This window comes from Pseudorasbora parva, chromosome 18, assembly GCF_024679245.1.
Source record: "Pseudorasbora parva isolate DD20220531a chromosome 18, ASM2467924v1, whole genome shotgun sequence".
NCBI classification, from domain to species: domain Eukaryota; kingdom Metazoa; phylum Chordata; class Actinopteri; order Cypriniformes; family Gobionidae; genus Pseudorasbora; species Pseudorasbora parva.
This window is the reverse complement of record NC_090189.1, coordinates 28758523-28766445: the sequence shown is the minus strand read 5'-3', so window position 1 is coordinate 28766445 and position 7923 is coordinate 28758523.

Genomic DNA, 7923 nt, shown 5'->3' with positions numbered 1-7923 from the left:
GCCTCATTGCAATGTTGTTGGCAGCACAGTGTATACCATTTTGCTCAAACCAAATTCATCCTTGACTACTTTAAAGGGGTCATGAACTGAGCAATCAAATTTTCCTTGAGCATTTGACATATTAGAGGTCATCATACTATAAGAATATCCTGTAAGTTTCAGAACTGAAAACTTCCTTGTTAGTCCAATAAAAGCTTTTATTGACACCAGACCCAGCAAACAACAGGTTTTTCAATTACGTCAAAAGGAAGCAAGTACCACCTCTGCAGAATAATATCAATGCCTACTTCATCCCTGCCTATTTAGCTCCGCCCATCGATTCGCACATGACATGATGCAATATTGAGAGAACAGTACCAGGAAAAGTACATTTCACTGAAGGGGAAGGCCTCCATGACAATGAGCGAGACATCACAAATTATACAATCTTATTTCAGCAAACAAGAGAAGGATGAGGAATCCCAGAAACAAGCAATCATTCAAACAGCTGTGTGATTGATCAAAAGTGATATCTGTAACACGGTGTCCACTGAAGAGGCGAGGTTTAGAACCCAAGTGCAGTTTATTTGAACACTTAACATAAATCCAAACATTAACAATAGACTTGACTTAAACTTGAACTTGACTTGAACTTGACTTAGACTTCAAACAAACACTCACCAAACGTGGATTACAACATCAATCACTGACCAAGACTATGGCAAACATGAGGGCTTAAATACACAAGGGCTAATGACAAAACAAGGGACACCTGTGAACAATGATTAACCAATAACCCAATGAAAACAAGACACAGGAACACATGAGGGCATGGAATCACATGACAATAGAGCACATGACAAGACCAGGAAGTGCATGACAAAACATGACAGTCAACACGCTTGTTCGACTTCACCAAGCGATGCGCAGACCGATCGGCGGCTGACTTGAAGCAGTGCATGCCGGTTAGAAATGTTGTCCGACTTGAGACAGCGCCGACGGCACGTGACTGTGACGTATGTCAACAAAGTACCGCGAGAGTGTCATTTTAAACATCTGTGTATTTGAGAAATATTGCATTTATTTAACTTCAGCTGTGATAAAGTTTGCAACCGCAGTGCAAGCGTCACCACGGGAAGCAGAAAGTGTCCGACTTCACGTCTCCGTTTGCAGCTCCTCCCCGCCTGCACTCAGCTACTCTCGCCAATCGCATCCATCCAGCCGCAGCCGATGTTGAACACACCTAACATGAAACCTTAAAACATGAAACATGAACCTACACCAAAACACCTTGTGACAGATGTCACCTTGTGACAGTACACCAAACAAAACAGTCAACAAAGTCTTGGGGGGCGGACTTGGGGGAGGGATGGTGGGCCAGGCCCGTGCCAAGGCACCGGACCAGGACCCTGGCGTAGCTGGGACGGGCCTGGGAGCGTGGGCGGACCCGGACCCTGTGGCGTGGGCGGACCCGGACCGTGAGGCGTGGCCGGACCCGGACCGTGAGGCGAGGGCGGACCCGGACCGTGAGGCGAGGGCGGACCCGGACCGTGAGGCGAGGGTGGACCCGGACCCTAGGGCGTGGACAGACTTGGACCCTCGGGCGTGGACGGCCATGGCGGTAGAGACAGTTCAAGGGGCCATGGCGGTAGAGACAGTTCAAGGGGACATGGCGGTTCAGGCAGTTCAAGGGGCCATGGCGGTTCAGGCAGTTCAAGGGGCCCCGGTGGCGTAGCCTCGATGTGTCCCTTGCCCCCCCCCAAAATTTTCTTGTGGGAAGCTATGGGTTCGTGGGCTGAAGCCTGGACTGGGGCTGGAGCCGGAGCGGGCTCATGGGCTGAAGCCTGGACTGGGGCTGGAGCCGGAGCGGGCTCAAGGGCTGGAGCCTGGACTGGGGCTGGAGCCGGAGCGGGCTCAAGGGCTGGAGCCTGGACTGGGGTTGGAGCCGGAGCGGGCTCAAGGGCTGGAGACTGGACTGGGGCTGGAGCCGGAGCGGGCTCAAGGGCTGGAGCCTGGACTGGGGCTGGAGCCGGAGCGTGGACTTGGGCTGTAGCATTGACTTGGGCTGGAGCATGGACTTGGGCTGGAGATGTGGCAGACATGGCGTGAACAAATCCCGACATGACAGTCGGTGCGTGAACAAACTCAGGTTTAGAGGGTGCTGTGGGGTAGTGGATCTCATCCACCATTCCCACAGTAAATGCTGAGCCACATAACAATAATGCATAGTCTAGATATTGGGCCAGGGAACAATTAGTTCTTTCCCCAGGCATCTTTGAACGAAGGGGTTCAGTTAACCCATTACAAAAAATGTCCTTAAAAGCCATATCATTGAAGTCCAAACTGTGAGAAAGCTCCAGAAACTTCTCCACATACTCCTCTATGGGTTGACTGCCTTGACGAAGGCGTAGGTCCATTGCTGGGGTCAGTTATTCTGTAACACGGTGTCCACTGAAGAGACAAGGTTTAGAACCTGTAGCGACTCAGGCGAATCAAACACACAATCGCCAGTTACATTTAACAAATATGTTTTGAATGCTCTGTGCTGGGTGGCAGACCTTCCCCCAACACAACAGAGAAAGATTCTTCATTACCCTGGAAACCATCTGATAAGATGTTTTATGGCCCAAAAGAATTTGGCCACATGAAGTTTCAGACAAAAAGGTTGTAAAACACACGCTTTTACCTCAAATTATAGACAAACCATCTATAAATGAACATCCACCCAAGGACATTGTATGTAAACACATAACTGTCTTGTAAAATGTTTATTCTGTATGGTATTTTGCATCTTTTTATCTTTGTCTTAACAAATTACTAGTTCAGATAACCTCATATATGTCATGTCTCCTATCAAATTAATGCTATAATTAGAATATGAATGGTCAGAGACCCACTGATTCGAGCCTTGGAACAAAGAGCCATAAAATCTGCTGAGGAATTTCCCGCCTGGAAATCCCAACACTCTCATTGGTTAAGTCTAACCCTGGAGGGTGGGACTACCACCCCAGACCTTAAAAGACCAGTGGAGACAATCTCCTCTCTCTTACTCTCTTCTTCTGAAAGTCTCTTCCGAAATGCTCTCATCTTCTCTCCCTGGCTGAACCAACACGTCCCCCCCCCCCAAGCAGGGAGGGGCTCCAGATACAGAGCCATGTGCTGTGTGGGACCAGAAACCGAGGCCCACAGGCCCCAGCTCTTCCTCTCTTCCCCTCTTCCCTGGTTCTCCTCGCTTCCCTACTGATTCATCAACTTACTAGCCCCAAGGGCTTCCTTCAGGAGGAGAACACGAAGCATCGCTAAAGCAAACAGCCGCTTCCCTCCCAACCTCTGAGAGAATCACCGGACACGCAGGAATACGCGCACACAAGCGAGAAGCCAAAACGAAACCAAAAAGAAAGCAAGTACTCTTATTCTTCCAAATTCAAACTGCTGTAAAGAGGGTGTGTTATTTTCCCGTTGGGACAAGTTAACTCCGTGAAGGTTGTATTTGATGAACTGAAGGAAAGCTGCTTCTTATCCCCCCCACTCTCTTTGTCTCTCTCTCTCTCTCTCTCTCTCTCTCTCTCTCTCTCTCTCTCATCTCTCTCTCTCTCTCTCTCTCTTTTATCTCTCTCTAATTTCAGTCTATTCATTATTCTCTTTTATGTATTCTTTCGTTAATATCTATACTTCTACTCTCTTGATGCATATGTAGTATGTACTTTCTGTGTGAATTGTAGTGTTATTTTTAGTCTGTGTTTATTAAACCTCCAAAAGACATTTAATGAGTTGAATCTGTTATTCTGCCACATACACAAAGTCAATGAAACTTGCGATCTAACGTTACCTAACTGCTTATGCTACTATGTTTGTAAAGTAAACTGTATGACCATTTGAAATATTGAACTTGTCCTGATCAGTAAAGTTAATGTTTCTTATGCGCTCGTAAAGCAGTAATCCCTTATTGAGAATTGATTTGAAAAGTCTATAACTAATTTGCAGGACAAACTTAGTAGGATAATTTCAAGCAATTCCGTAAAGGGTTACTTGTATTTAATTAAACAATTTTCCCTATCGGAAAATTTTAATACGTAATGAACGACTAGCAAATTATATTCATAAATTCATGAATATTGAATATTAAATCCCTTTTGAGTTAATTATTCCCCGAGACATTAAACTCATTAGTCATTGTCGTTACAAACCCAAGTGCAGTTTATTTGAACACTTAACATAAATCCAAACATTAACAATAGGCTTGACTTAAACTTAAACTTGACTTAGACTTGACTTAGACTTGACTTTGACTTGACTTAGACTTCAAACAAACACTCACCAAACATGGGTTACAACATCAATCACTGACCCAGACTATGGCAAACATGAGGGCTTAAATACACAAGGTGCTAATGACAAAACGAGGCACACCTGTGAACAATGATTAACCAATAACCCAATGAAAACAAGACACAGGAACACGAGGCAGGAACACATGAGGGCATGGAATCACATGACAATAGAGCACATGACAAGACCAGGAAGTGAATGACAAAACATGACAGTGAACGTCTCGGTTACGTATGTAACCCTCGTTCCCTGAAGGAGGGAACGGAGACGCCACGTCGGAGTACCGACGAATAGGAATCTCGCTTGCGAGAGCCAATCTACTTCGAGTCTAACTAAACGAGCCAATGCACATTGGCATGCAATGATTGCACCAGGTGCTCATGCCACGCCACGCGGGTATAAATGAGACACAGCTAGGTGATTGCATCAAATTATCTTTTTTGCTGAGGAGCCGAGTAGGTAGACTGGCGCCCCGGCAGGGACAGAGGACATGGCGACGGGACGTGGCATCTCCGTTCCCTCCTTCAGGGAACGAGGGTTACATACGTAACCGAGACGTTCCCATTCAGTCGGTCACTCTCGACGCCACGTCGGAGTACCGACGAATAGGAATCCCTACGAAAGCGCCATGGACTCTGCCCCCTTCCAGTGCCCTGTGTGAGCCTCCTGAGCTCTCTTACCTGATGAGATGGGGCTCACACCGAGAAGTCCATCACTGCTGTTCCGCTTGACCCGCTCAGTGACTATTGGATAACACTGGGAAAGCGTGCCCAATGGGGGGCCGCTGCGGAACCACATCATACCAGGCGTCCGGCATGATGTTGGGATGTTCCGCTTCTCGGCTGCGCCGCTGTTCCGTCCTGCATTGCGGCCGTGGAGCGGCTTGAACTTCTGCGCCGACCCCGGTGTGTCCACAGAAGTGCCCGAAAAAATGTTCTGCCTCCTGCATGGTGCTGCGGCGATCCCCATCGTTTGAATCGTCATGAAGACCCATCATCTGGTCTTCAGCTGTCCTGCCTCGGCGATGTCATCGGGACACTGCCGCTGGGAGAAATCTGAAACATGGAGTGGACCACAGTGTGCTGCGGAGCTAACAGAGACTTCCACCATCAGCTGTTTTCTGTTCACCATCAGCTCTGTTTCTGTTCACCATCAGCTCTGTTTTCTGTTCTGTTTTCTGTGTTGGTTGATTGTTTGTAGTATTCTATATTTTTACTTGTTATTCATTTTTTGTTGTTATCCCCCCCCCCCTTTGTTGCACTTTGAGATTCTTCGGAATGAAAAGTGCATTATAAATAAAATCTATTATTATTATTACCACGGGAGTTATGTGGGGACCGAGCTGAGCCGTAGCCCGCCGCCGTGTGGGGGGCTCCATCCCTAAAATGGAGGGCTCTCCCAAGGGAAAGACACGGGCTTCCGAGAGGAGCAACCATGGAAGAAGTGTGGGATCCCCGTAGGGTCACTCACATGGCCCCAGCCAATTACCGGTTCTCCAGGATTCAGCGGTAAGGGGCCTGATACCGGACGCTCTGCCACGCCCGGCACCGAGGGCGGTGGAGGACTCACAGAGTTTGCTTCTGGAGAATTAAGCGCCGAGGCGCAGCAAGCCGACAAGAGCCGGGCCTCTCAGTGCTTCTACCCGTTTGAGGTGAGAACACAGGAGGAGACCGGCTCTACACATAGGCTATAAAACCTAGCGAACGTGTTAGGTGTCGCCCAGCCCGCAGCTCTACAGATGTCTGACAGCGAGGCGCCACGTGCCAGCGCCCAGGAGGATGCAACACTTCTAGTAGAGTGTGCTCGCAGCCTGAGCGGGCAGGGCACGCCTTGTGCCTGATAAGCCAAGGTGATGGCATCCACTATCCAGTGGGCCATCCTCTGCTTGGAGACAGCCTTTCCCTTCTGCTGTCCTCCGTGACAGACAAAGAGCTGAGCTGAGGTCCTGAAGCTTTGGGTTCTGTCCACGTAGATCCGCAGAGCGCGGACGGGACAGAGCAAAGCTAGGGCTGGGTCTGCCTCCTCCAGGGGCAGCGCTTGCAGGTTCACCACCTGGTCCCTGAAGGGAGTGGTGGGAACCTTGGGCACGTAGCCAGGCCGGGGTCTCAGTACCACGTGGGTGTCACCCGGCCCGAACTCCAGGCACGATTCGTTGACCAAAAATGCCTGCAGGTCCCCTACCCTCTTGATGGAGGCCAATGCAGCCAACAGCAAAGTTTTCATGGACAGAATCTTCAGCTCTGCTGACTGCAAAGGCTCGAATGGGGCATTCTGCAGCGCTCGGACAACCAGAGCAAGATCCCAAGAGGGTATGGAGGGAGGACGAGGAGGATTTAACCGTCTCGCCCCCCTAAGATACCTGCCGACCAGGTCGTGCTTCCCCACCGACTTACCCTCTACATGGTCATGATGGGCAGAAATAGCAGCAACGTAAACCTTGAGGGTGGAGGGCGACAGCCTCCGCTCCAACCCCTGCTGCAGGAAGGAAAGCACTGACGCGATCGAACATCTTCGGGGGTCCTCCCGGCGGAGAGAACACCAATCGACGAACAGGTTCCACTTCAAGGCATAGGCCCGTCTCGTAGACGGTGCTCTAGCTGAAGTGATGGTGTTAACTACCTCTTGAGGTAAGTCACCTAGAACCTCCGCGTCCCGTCCAGGGACCAGACATGAAGTTTCCAGAGGTCTGGACGCGGGTGCCAGAGGGTGCCCCGTCTCTGAGTTAGAAGATCCTTCCTCAGAGGAATCGGCCAAGGAGGGGCTGTCGCGAGGAGCATGAGTTCTGGGAAGCAAGTCCTGTGGGGCCAATACGGGGCCACCAACAGGACCTGCTCCTTGTCCTCCCTGACCTTGCACAGTGTCTGTGCAAGTAGGCTCACTGGGGGAAACGCATATTTGCGTGGGCCGTGGGGCCAGCTGTGCGCAAGTGCATCCGTGCCAAGTGTGCCCTCGGTCAGCGAATAAAACCACTGGCAGTGGGACGTTTCTGGGGAGGCAAACAGGTCGACCTGTGCAACCCCGAACTGAACCCAGATCAGCCGGACCACCTGGGGGTGGAGCCGCCATTCTCCCGGAAGCGCAGCTCGTGACAGCTCGTCGGCCGCCCGGTTTGCGCACCCCAGGGACATGAATGGCCCGAAGCGACCTCAGACACTTCTGACTCCAGAGGAGTAGATGGCGGGCGAGTTGCGACATGCGACGTGAGCGTAGACCACCTTGACGGTTGATTTACGCAACGGTCGCCGTGTTGTCCGTACGGACCAGTGCATCTTTGCCCCGTAACCGGCCCTTGAGGCGGCTTAGTGCACGATGTACTGCTAGCAACTCGAGGCAATTGATATGCCACTGCAGGTGCGGGCCCGTACAAACCCCTGACACTGCATGCCCGTTGTACGTGGCACCCCAGCCCATGGATGAGGCATCCGTGAAGACCACAGCATGCCTGGATACCTGTTCCAACGGCACTCCCGCCCGAAGGAACCCGGGATCTGACCACGGGCTGAAGGTTTTGCGGCAGGACGGAGTGATGCTCACCCGATACGTGCCGCGTGTCCACGCCCATCTCGGGACTCGGCCGTGAAGCCAATGCTGAAGCGGTCTCATATGAAGCAGGCC